An 11,978-nucleotide genomic window follows, 5' to 3' on the forward strand; every position below is an offset into this window, starting at 1 on the left:
TACATTCAGGGGGAAACCAATAAAAATATCAGCAAATTTTTTAATCCAGACCCTAAAAGCTAGAAGGGCCTGGAACAACATTTACCAAGCCTTGAAAGAAAACGGATGCCAACCAAGAATCTTATACCCAGCAAAACTTACATTAGGTTTGACGATGAAATAAGATCATTCCATGATAAACAAAAGCTAAAGGAATTTACAAAAATAAAGCCAGCATTACAGAACATTCTCAGCAATATATTCCATGAGGAAAAGATGAAAAACAACAATGCAAATCATCAACGGGAGGAACTAGCTTAAAGGAATAGCGAAATAAAGGAGAAAGCAAATCATGTCAAAAAACAAAAATGAGTCAAATGACTGAGAATACAAATCATATCACAATGATAACCCTGAATGTTAATGGCCTGAACTCATCAATCAAAAGACATAGACTGGCAGAATGGATTCAAAAGAAAAATCCAACAATTCGCTGCCTGCAAGAGACTCATCTCATAGAAAGAGATACCCACAGACTAAAGGTGAAAGGATGGGAAAAAACATACCATGCACACGGACACAGCAAAAAAGCTGGAGTATCCATCTTCATTTCAGATAATGTGGACTTCAAGCCAAAACTAGTCAGAAGAGATAAAGAAGGACATTACATACTGCTTAAGGGAAGCATAAATCAGCAAGACATAACAATCATAAACATCTATGCCCCGAACATTGCCTCATCCATGCACGTCAAACAAATGCTTCTCACTTCCAGAAATCAAATAGACCACAACACAATAATACTAGGCGATTTTAACACATCTCTCTCACCGCTGAATAGATCTTCCAAACAAAAATTGAATAAAGAAACCATAGATCTCAATAACACAATCAACAATTTAGACTTAACCGACATATATAGAATATACCATCCAACAAAGAACGAATACACTTTCTTCTCAGCAGCACATGGATCCTTCTCTAAAATAGAACATGTTTTATGCCACAAAGCTACTGTTAGCAAATACAAGAAGATAGAAATACTACCTTGTACTCTATCAGATCATAATGGATTGAAATTAGAAATAAAGGACAGAATAAAAAACAGAAACTTCTCCAATTCCTGGAGATTAAATAATACACTATTATATGAAAAATAGATAACAGAAGACATCAGGAGGGAAATTTAAAATTTCTTAGAAGTAAACGAGAACAAAGACACATCATATCAAAATCTCTGGGACACTATGAAAGCAGTACTGAGAGGAAGATTTATTTCATGGGGCAGATTCAACAAAAGAACTAGAAATGAACAAATAAACGACTTAATACTACAGCTCAAAGCCCTCGAAAAAGAAGAGCAGACCAACACCAAAAGTAGTAGAAGACAGGAAATAGTTAAAATCAGAGCCAAAATCAACGAAATTGAAACAAAAGAAACAATTGGAAAAATTAACAAAATAAATGGTTCATTGAAAAAATAAACAAAATTAATAAACCCTTAGCCACACTAACAAAGAGAAAGAGGAAGAAAACTCAAATTACTAAAATTCGGAATGAACAAGGAAATATCACAACGGACACGAGTGAAATACAAAACATAATTAGAAGCTATTTTGAAAATCTATACTCCAACAAAACAGAAAACCTCGAAGACATCAACAAGTTTCTAGAGACATATGAATTACCTAAACTGAACGAGGAGGACATACACAACTTAAATAAATCAAATTGCAAGCAATGAAATAGAGGAGGCCATCAAAAGCCTACCAACAAAGAAAAGTCCAGGACCAGATGGTTTCTCAGCCGAGTTCTACAAAACCTTTAAAGAAGAGCTCATTCCAATACTTCTCAAAGTATTCCATGAAATAGAAGAGGAGGGAACCCTCCCAAACTCATTCTATGAAGCCAATATCACCCTGATATCTAAACCAGACAGAGACATATCAAGGAAAGAAAATTTCAGACCAATATCCTTAATGAACATCGACACAAAAATTCTCAACAAAATTTTAGCAAATTGCATACAAAAACATATTTAAAAGATAGTGGACCACGATCAAGTGGGTTTTATCCCAGGGATGCAAGGTTGGTTCAACATCCGGAAATTAATAAATGTCATTCACCATATCAACAGACTAAAAGTTAAGAATCACATGATTATTTCAATAGATGCAGAAAAAGCATTCCATAAAATACAGCACCCCTTCATGCTCAAAACACTAGAAAACATTGGGGTAGTGGGATCATTCCTTAACATTGTGAAGGCCATCTATGCTAAGCCCATGGCCAATATCATTCTAAATGGTGAAAACCTGAAAGCACTCCCCCTAAAAACTGGAACAAGGCAGGGATGCCCTCTTTCACCACTTCTATTCAACATTGTTCTTGAGACTCTAGCCAGAGCAATTAGACAAACCAAAGAAATTAAAGGGATATGAATTGGAAAAGAGGAACTCAAACTATCCCTGTTCGCTGATGACATGATTATATATTTAGAGGAACCTGGAAATTCCACCAGAAAACTCTTAGAACTCATAAGTGAATTCAGTAAAATAGCAGGTTACAAGATCAATGCTTATAAATCCAATCCATTTCTATACGTAAGTGATGAATCTTCAGAAAGAGAAATTAGGAAAACTACCCCATTCACAATAGCATCATAAAAAATAAAATACTTGGGAATCAATCTCACAAAAGAGGTGAAAGACCTCTACAATGAGAACTACAGAACACTAAAGAAAGAAATTAAAGAACACCTTAGAAGATGGAAAGATCTCCCATGTTCTTGGATAGGCAGAACTAATATTGTCAAATGGCCATACTTCCAAAAGTGTTATACAGATTCAATGCAATTCCAATTAAAATCCCAATGATGTAACTTACAGAAATAGAGCAAGCAATTATGAAATTCATCTGGAAGAATAAGAAACCCAGAATAGCTTAAGCAATCCTCAGTAGAAAGAGCGAAGCAGGGGGTATCGCAATACGAGATCTTCAACTCTATTACAAAGCAATAGTAACAAAAATGGCATGGTATTGGTACCAAAATAGAAAGGTAGATCAATGGTACATAATAGAGGACACGGACACAAACCCAAATAAATACAATTTCCTCATACTAGTCAAAGGTGGCAAAAATATGCAATGGAGAAAAGATAGCCTCTTCAATACATGGTGCTGGGAAACTGGAAATCCATATGCAACAGAATGAAACTAAATCCCTATATCTCACCCTGCACAAAACTCAACTCAAAATGGATGAAGGACCTTGGAATCAGACCAAAGACCCTGCATCTTATAGAAGAAAAAGTAGGTCCAAACCTTGAACTTGTTGGCTTAGGAGCAGACTTCCTTAACAGGACTCCCATAGCTAAAGAAATGAAAGCAAGAATCAACCACTGGGATAGATTCAATCTAAAAAGCTTTCTCTCAGCAAAGGAAACTATCAATAATGTAAAGAGAGAGCCTACAGAATGGAAGAATATCTTTGGCACTCATACTTCAGATAGTGCGCTAATTTCCAGAATGTATAAATAACTCAGAAAACTCTACACCAAGAATACAAATAATCCAATCAACAAATGGGCTAAGGAAATGAACAGAAACTTCACAGAAGAAGATGTACAAGCAATCAACAGATATATGAAAAAATGTTCAACATCTCTAGTAATAAGAGAAATGCAAATCAAAACTACCCTAAGATTTCATCTCACCCCAATTAGAATGGCGATTATCAAGAACACAAGCAACAATAGGTGTTAGTGAGGATGTGGGGAAAAAGGTACATTCATACATTGCTGGTGGAGTTGCAAATTAGTGCAGCCACTCTGGAAAGCAGTATGGAGATTCCTCAGAAAGCTTGGAATGGAACCACCATTTGCCCCAGCTATCCCACTCCTTGGCCTATACCCAAAGGACTTAAAATCAGCATACTACAGAAATACAGCCACATCAATGTTCATAGCTGCTCAATTCGCAATAGCCAGATTGTGGAACCAACCTAGATGCCCTTCAGTTGATGAATGGATAAAGAATCTGTGGCATATGTATATACAATGGAATATTACTCCACCATGAAGAATGATAAAATTATGGCATTTGCAGGCAAATGGATGAAATTGGAGGATATCATGCTAAATGAGATAAGCCATCTCAAAAAACTAAAGGACGAATGATCTTGCTGATAAGTGGATGAGGACATATAAGTGGGGTAGGAAGGGTTAGCGTTTGGGTTAGGGTTAGTTTTAGGGTTAGGGATAAGGAGGGTGGTAAGAATGGAGGAAGGAAGGACTGTATAGAGGGAAAAGAGGGGTGGAAGGGGTGAGGGGGAAGGGAAAATAATAACAGAATGAATCAAACAACATTGCCCTATGTAAATTTATGATTTTTAATTAAAATAAATAAATAATTTAAAAAACTTAACCTGTAAATAAATCTCTTTAATTTTACCCCCCCCCCCAAAATTATGTACATTCTGAACTCCCTTTCTGCCCTTTCTTCTGCCATGCTGTCATTGAATTTTATTGCTATACTATCTAGGTTTGTTTGGGACATATTCTTCCTTTGTTTTCCTCATATTGCTCAGGTATCTAACCCTCTAGTAGTGAAATTCTGAGATATTGCAGATTTCCTCTATTGACTAATATTGTCTCTGTAGATTTCCAATAAGTCACCCCTTAGCCTTCAGTATCCTGAAGATTTGGAGGAACTTGATAATACGGTGTTCCACTAGGAAGCTGCCCCTTTAGATAGTGGCCTTCAGGTCGGGTACATTCCCTGTTAGTGGGCAGAGGCGCCTCCACTTGTTGAATGATGGTCAACCAAAGGGGTTTAGACTGCAGACTGAGGCACATCTGATCTGGACCTGTGTCTCTGGTTCTACTGCCTTGGTGGGAAAGCCTTGCCCAGGGGGAAGACTTACCCGGTGGGGAAGTTTCACTGGGCAGCTCTCCTCCGAGAAGTCCCCTTCAGTCCAGAACTACCACCTGGACTGGGCAGCCCTCCTCTGTGACATTCCCAGGGGTTCCGACCTATTGTCTGGGCTGGAGAGCCTGGCCCTGTGAGGGACTCCCTGGCTGAGCAGCCCTCCTCTGCTACATTCCGTGGGGACTGGAGGTACTGCCTGGGTTTTGGACCCTCACTCTGTATTGAAGCCTCTCGTTGTGTGGCCCTCCTCTGCAATGCTCCTGGTTGACTGGGTTCATGGCTCCAGCAGGGGAGTCTCACTGGGCCACTCTACTCCACAAAGTTCCCTGTGTTTCGGGACTACAGCCCCATCTGGGGAGCCTGCCGAGTGGGAAGCACTCACCCGGCTGCTCTGTGTTGGTCCTGAGTGTCTCAATACCTCCTCTTCTTGACTCCTAGGTCCCGTCAAAGGTCCTCTAGTCTTCTGTAGGTGTCCCAGGAAAGGAGTTGCCCTTCCAATGATGATGACCACACCCTCAGGAACAAATCAAAATGCCTGCACCAGCCTGTAAAGAAGCTGGGGAGCCCCAGCGAGGGTGCACTGAGTCAGCACAGAGGCAATTGCAGTGTCCCTCAGTAGTAGGGGAACAGGCAGGCACGCAGGCTCAGCAATGGCGCCCGACCTCCGTGTGGGGATCAGGTGGGCTGGCTCACCCTCTGGCTAGCTCCACAATGCAGGAGGACTGGCTAATCTACCGGGTTGCTCCATGTTGGCCACCGATCTCTGCGTGGGGGTCAGGTAGGGTCACTCAGTGATGGAGCCTGACTTCTGCCTGGTGGTTGGGCAGGCTGGCTGCCTGCCAGCTAGCTCTGAATTGCCTGACTCACTCACCAGTCCAATCTGCGACAGCAACCAACCAGTGATGGCACCCGACCTCAGTTGAGTGCAAACTTTTTAAATGGATTTTTGTACATTCATGAGAGGTACAGTTTATGCGTTATCCTAGGACTCCCTACAGTACAGTATGTGACAACTTCATGCTTCTAACTGTCGGTTAGAACCCATTCATCCAACTGTTCCCATCACCCCCCACACCTTCATCACCTCAGCCTTGGATTCTACTCTTAATCTCTATGGGAGTAACATTATTAGATTCTATACATTAGTGAGATCACACCTCTACCTGAGTTATTTCACTTAAAATAAGGATTTTCAATTCCATCCATGTTGCCACAAATGACAGGATTTAAATTTTTTTTTTTTTTTTTTTACTCCACCTACAATTAGCAACCAGTTAATACCAGGGAAGGGATAAATGCACTGATCACTTTATGTCTCTAATGGCACCTCTACACTTTCTTCCAAATGAGATTTTGAGGGACACCTTATATCTAAACCATAATAATTATATTAATAATCACAACATGAACAGGGTGGAAATTAAATAAATAATATAATTCTATCAGATAGTTGAATTACAGTTCCTTAAGGGAAGAGAAAATAGGGTAGGAAGTCAAGAAAGTTTACAGAGAGGTAGACAATGAAGCCTATGAAGAGGGATGCAAAAGATAACTAAAAGTAATAAAATAAAGGGAAGAAGAGTATATTAGTGGGGAATGAGAGTATAGACATGGAAATAAAAGGAACCAAAATCAAATCATATGATGTATTGTAAACAATATTCAAAGACCCATATAGAACTAAATACAAAACACAGAGGAAAATCCAAATTTCTAAGATTCTGAATATGATAATGTTCTAATTCATATCAATAGAGAAATAGTGGTATTCAGATAACTAGCTTCATTCAACAATAAACGTAGATCACTTCTTACATCTTACACAAAATTATGTTCCATGTGAACTAAAAATGTAAGATTCTGTGTTAGCTGTTCAGAGTTGTAACCAAAATGCCTGAAAAGAACACAATATAGGACCCAAAACTTATCCTGGGTTCACAGTTTCAGGGGTTCATTGGATGACTCCATTGCTCTGGGCCTGAGATGATGGTGGATGGGAATGCTAGAGTGAAGCGCCTCACTTCTTGGCACCTGGGAAGCAGAGAGAGCATGGGGGGATGGGGAGGGATAGGCCTTATACAGGAAGGTGGGGAACTTAAGCTACAAACCTCAGTTTTTGTGTCCTGACAACAGAAAATTTAAAGACAGAAACAAAAGTCAATCCAGGGAATTTTATTATAAGTGAAAATTAAACAAAGAACACTCTCAAGACAGTGAGAGAGAATGGGTCATCTCCAAGCAAGGAATGGCAAAGAAAACAATGCTATCTCCAAACTTATGATTGTTTATTGTTTACTGGGGTCCAACTTCTGTGGTCTGCATCAATCAGACATTTAAGGCCTCCTTCACATCAGGCAGGGGATCTTTTGACTCTCATTGGTCCTTCCTGGAACTGTCATGATGACCATCCCATGCAAGGGTAGGAGGGGCTTCATCTACAAGTCAATGTCATGTTGGCACCCATGCTGGGGCAAATGACCAGGAAAACCTCATCCTAGAGCACTTCCACTGTCAGTGAATTTCACTTCTGAAATATGCAGAGAACTCTGTGGACACGTATTCCCACTTTACAGCAACCTCTGTAGACCCTGTCAGGAGGTAGCTCCATTGTCCTTCCTTCTTGAAGTATTTCTATATGGCTCCCATCATTTCCATGTGTTTATTCTCAGGGTTAGTATACCCGTTGTTTGTCTACAAGTTACTTGATTGCTCATTAGAGTCAATTCAAAGAAACCCTGTGACCCTGCTACTTTATTTCTGCTTGGCATTCCACTGATGATTATCACAATATACAGGAGTGGGACAGATATTGTCCAAGGAACCCTCCCTCTTACCACCCGCCACATTACATAATTCCTTCAGACATGCCCACCTGACTATACTTACCAACCAATAGTCCATTCAAATTATTAATACATGAAATATGGTAATACACTAATAAGGACAGAGCTCACATTATCCAAGCATTTCACCTATGAATCTTGTCTCATTGAATACTTCAGGAGCACTTTGAGGGACATTTTAGTTCCAAAACATAACAGACTCAGAATCAAATACAAATGGTAGAGAAATAGTCTTGGGAAATGTAAGGGCTTTGATAACAAAGCAGCAAAGTCAGAAATTACAGAGGAACTAATAGATGTATGTGGTTCTTCTGGTCATTTCCCTCTGCCCCCAAACCATTTCCTCATTCCTGGTCTGTTTTTTATATGACCATCAAAGGGACACAATATATGGTATTTCCCAACTCTTTCAAATGAAGTCAGGCAGGATTCTCCCAAAGAAGGCACTGATAAGAAACTGGGGGGTTTTCAAGATGGCAGAGTAGAGGGTGGCTGCATTTCATGTTGCTCCAGGACTCAGGATTCAAAAGAGTAGAAATTGAGAGACTTGGGACCAACTCAAAGCAGCCAGTGAGTCTCTCCCGTTGGGGAGGCGTCCCGGATGGGTCGGTAGTCCCAAAACACAGGGAACTTTGTGAAGTAGAGCTGCCCGGCAAGACACCCCTCCCCATGCTGGAGCAGTGAACTCGGACAACTGGGAGCATCGTAGAGGAATCCGCTCAGCACAGCGCTTGGACTCGGAGCAACCACTGGGAATCCGGGCAGTTGCCCAGAGGAGGGGTTGCAAGGAGAGCTGTTTGGACTCAGGGTGACCACCCCTGAACACCGGGGCCTACCTGGAGGAGGAGGAGCAGCGCAGCGAGGTGCTTGGACTTGGAGCAACTGCACCAGAGCTACAGGCGGTTGCCAGAGGAGAATCTGCTCAGCAAGCTATTTGGACTCAGAACGACCACTCCTGAACACCGGGGCTTGCTCAGAGGAGGAGGAGGAGGAGCATGGCTGTTTGGATTCCGAGTGACTATACCAGAGCTACAGGCGGTCGCCGGAGGAGGAGCTGCATGGCGAGCTGTTTGGACTCAAAGCAACCGTTCCTGAACACCAGGGCCTGCCCGGAAAAGGAGGAGGAGGAGGAGGAGGAGGAGGAGGAGGAGGAGCTCGACGGGTTACGTGGACTCACAGTGACTGCGTTGGAGCTCCAGGCGGCTGCTCAGAGGAGGAGGCGAGTGGTGAGTTGTTTGGACTCAAAGCAACCACTCCTGAACACAGGGGGCTGCCTGGAGGAGGAGTGTGGTGAGTCGCTTGGTCTCAAGTGGCCACACCAGAGCCCCGGACGGCTGCCCAGAGGAGGCGTGCAGTGGGTCACGTGGACTCAGAGCAACTCAGAGCGACTCAGAGTGACCGCTCCTGAACACCCGGGGGGCTACCTGGAGGTGGAGGAGGAACGGGGCGGGTCACTTGGACTCAGAGTGACTGCCCAGGGCTACGGGCGGTTGCCGGAGAGAGGAGGCACGCAGTGAGTTGTTTGGACTCCTAGTGACCGCACCAGAACACCGGGCGGCTGTCTGGAGGAAGAGGCGTGCGGCGGGTCGCTGGGACTCGGAGCGATTGTACGGGGCTCCAGGTGGTTGCTCAGAGGAGTGGCCGCATAGCCAGGCGATTAGGTGCAGAGCAGGGTCCCAGGATCTAGGAGGCTTCTTGGTGGAAGAGCCGCACAGAGACACACTTAGGGGCGGAGCAAAGGTTCCAGGACTGCGGGCAGATTCTCTGAGGAGAGGCAGCCTAAGGAGACTCGTCTGCGAAGGGTGAGGCTCCCTGGCCCAGGAGGTAGGTCCGGGTACCTGGGAACGTTGCAGAGGAAGGCAGCCCAGACCAGGCGGTAGCTGTAGATTGAGGGGAACCTCTAGAAGGGGAACTGACCAGCAAGACATCCCCACCAGGTGAGTCTTCCCTGCCGGGTGAGGTTTTCCCACAAGGATGGTAAAACCAGAGACACAGGCCCAAACAGGCCTTGCCTCAGCCTGCAGCCTAGTTCCCCTTGGATGATCATTGGTCAACAAGTGGAGGCATCTCTGCCTACTAGCAGGGAATATACCCCATCTGAAGGCCACCACCCCTAGAGAGGCAACTTCCTTGTGGAGCACCACGCTATCAACTTCCTCCAAGATTTCAGCCTACTGAAGGCTAAGAGGGGATATACTAGAAATCTTCAAGGACATTATAAGTCAATAGAGGAAATCTGCAACATATCAGCGGTCCAATGAACCTGAACAATATGAGAAAACAAGGGAAGAAAATGCCCCAAACAAATCTAGATGTTACATCAAAAAAACCCAATGACAGCATGGCAGAAGAAATGACAGAAAAGGAGTTCAGAATGTACATAATTAAAATGATCAGGGAAGCAAACGATGAGCTGAAAGAGCAAATGCAGGCATTGAATGATCGTACCAATCGACAGTTAAAAGAGCAAATGCAGGAAGCAAAATATCATTTCAATAAAGACTTAGAGATACTGAAAAAAAACAACAGACAGAAATCCTTGAAACGAAGGAAACAATGAATCAAATTAAGAACTCCATAGAAATCATAACCAATAGGATAGAACACCTGGAAGACAGAATCTCAGACATTGAAGAAAAAATATTTAACCTTGAAAACAAAGTTGAACAAACAGAGAAGATGGTAAGAAATCATGAACAGAATCTACAAGAACTATGGGATATCATGAAAAGGCCAAATTTAAGAATTATTGGGATTGAGGAAGGCTTAGACAAACAAACCAAAGAAATGAACAATCTATTCAATGAAATAATATCAGAAAATTTCCCAAATCTGAAGAATGAAATGGAAAATCAAGTTCAAGAGGCCTATAGCACTCCAAATACACAAAATTACAACAGACCAACACCAAGGCACATTATTATGAAAATACCTAACATACAAAACAAAGAGAGAATTTTAAAGGCTGTGAGAGAAAAGAACCAAATTACATTCAGGGGGAAACCAATACGGATACCAGCGGATTTTTCAATCCAGACCCTAAAAGCTAGGAGGGCCTGGAACATTTTTGAAGCCCTGAAAGAAAATGGATGCCAACCAAGAATCTTATACCCAGCAAAACTTAAATTCAAATTTGATGATGAAATAAAATCCTTCCATGATAAACAAAAGCTAAAAGAATTTACAAATGAACGCCAGCATTACAGAACATTCTCAGCAAAATATTCCATGAGGAAGAGATGAAAAACAAAGAAACAAGTCAGCAAAGGGAGGAATTATCCTAAAGGAATTGTCAAATAAATGAGGAACCAAGTCATGTCAAATAAATAAATAAATAAATAAAATTTTAAAAATGAACCAAATGACTGGGAAACTAAATCATATCTCAATAATAACCCTGAATGTTAATGGCCTGAATTCATCAATCAAAAGACATACATTGGCAGATTAAAAAGAAAGATCCAACAATATGTTGCCGGCAAGAGACTCACCTCATAGAAAAAGATACCCATAGACTAAAGGTGAAAGGATGGGGAAAAACATACCATGCACATGGACTCAGCAAAAAAGCTGGAGTATCCATCTTCATTTCAGATAATGTGGACTTCAAGCCAAAGCTAGTCAGAAGGGATAAAGAAGGACATTTCATACTGCTTAAGGGAAGCATAAATCAGCAAGATATAACAATCATAAACATCTATGCCCCAAACAGTGGCTCATCCATGTATGTCAAACAAATCCTTCTCAATTTCAGAAACCAAACAGACCATACACAATAATACTAGGTGATTTTAACACACCTCTCTCACCACTGGACAGATCTTCCAAACAAAAATTGAACAAAGAAACCATAGATCTCAATAACACAATCAATAATTTAGACATAAACGATTTATAGAATATACCATCCAACCAAGAATGAATACACTTTCTTCTCAGCAGCACATGGATCCTTCTCTAAAATAGACCATATATTATGCCACAAAGGTAATGTTAGCAAATACAAGAGGATGGAGACACTACCTTGTATTCTATCAGATCATAATGGATTGAAGTTAGAAATAAATGAAAGAGTAAAAAACAGATATTATTCCAACACCTGGAGATTAAACAATATGCTATTATATGATGAATGGATAACAGAAGATATTAGGAAGGAAATTAAACAATTCTTAGAGGTAAATAAGAACAAAGAAACATCATATCAAAATCTCTGGGACACTATGA

This window comes from Sciurus vulgaris, assembly GCF_902686455.1.
Source record: "Sciurus vulgaris genome assembly, chromosome: 10".
NCBI classification, from domain to species: Eukaryota; Metazoa; Chordata; class Mammalia; order Rodentia; family Sciuridae; genus Sciurus; species Sciurus vulgaris.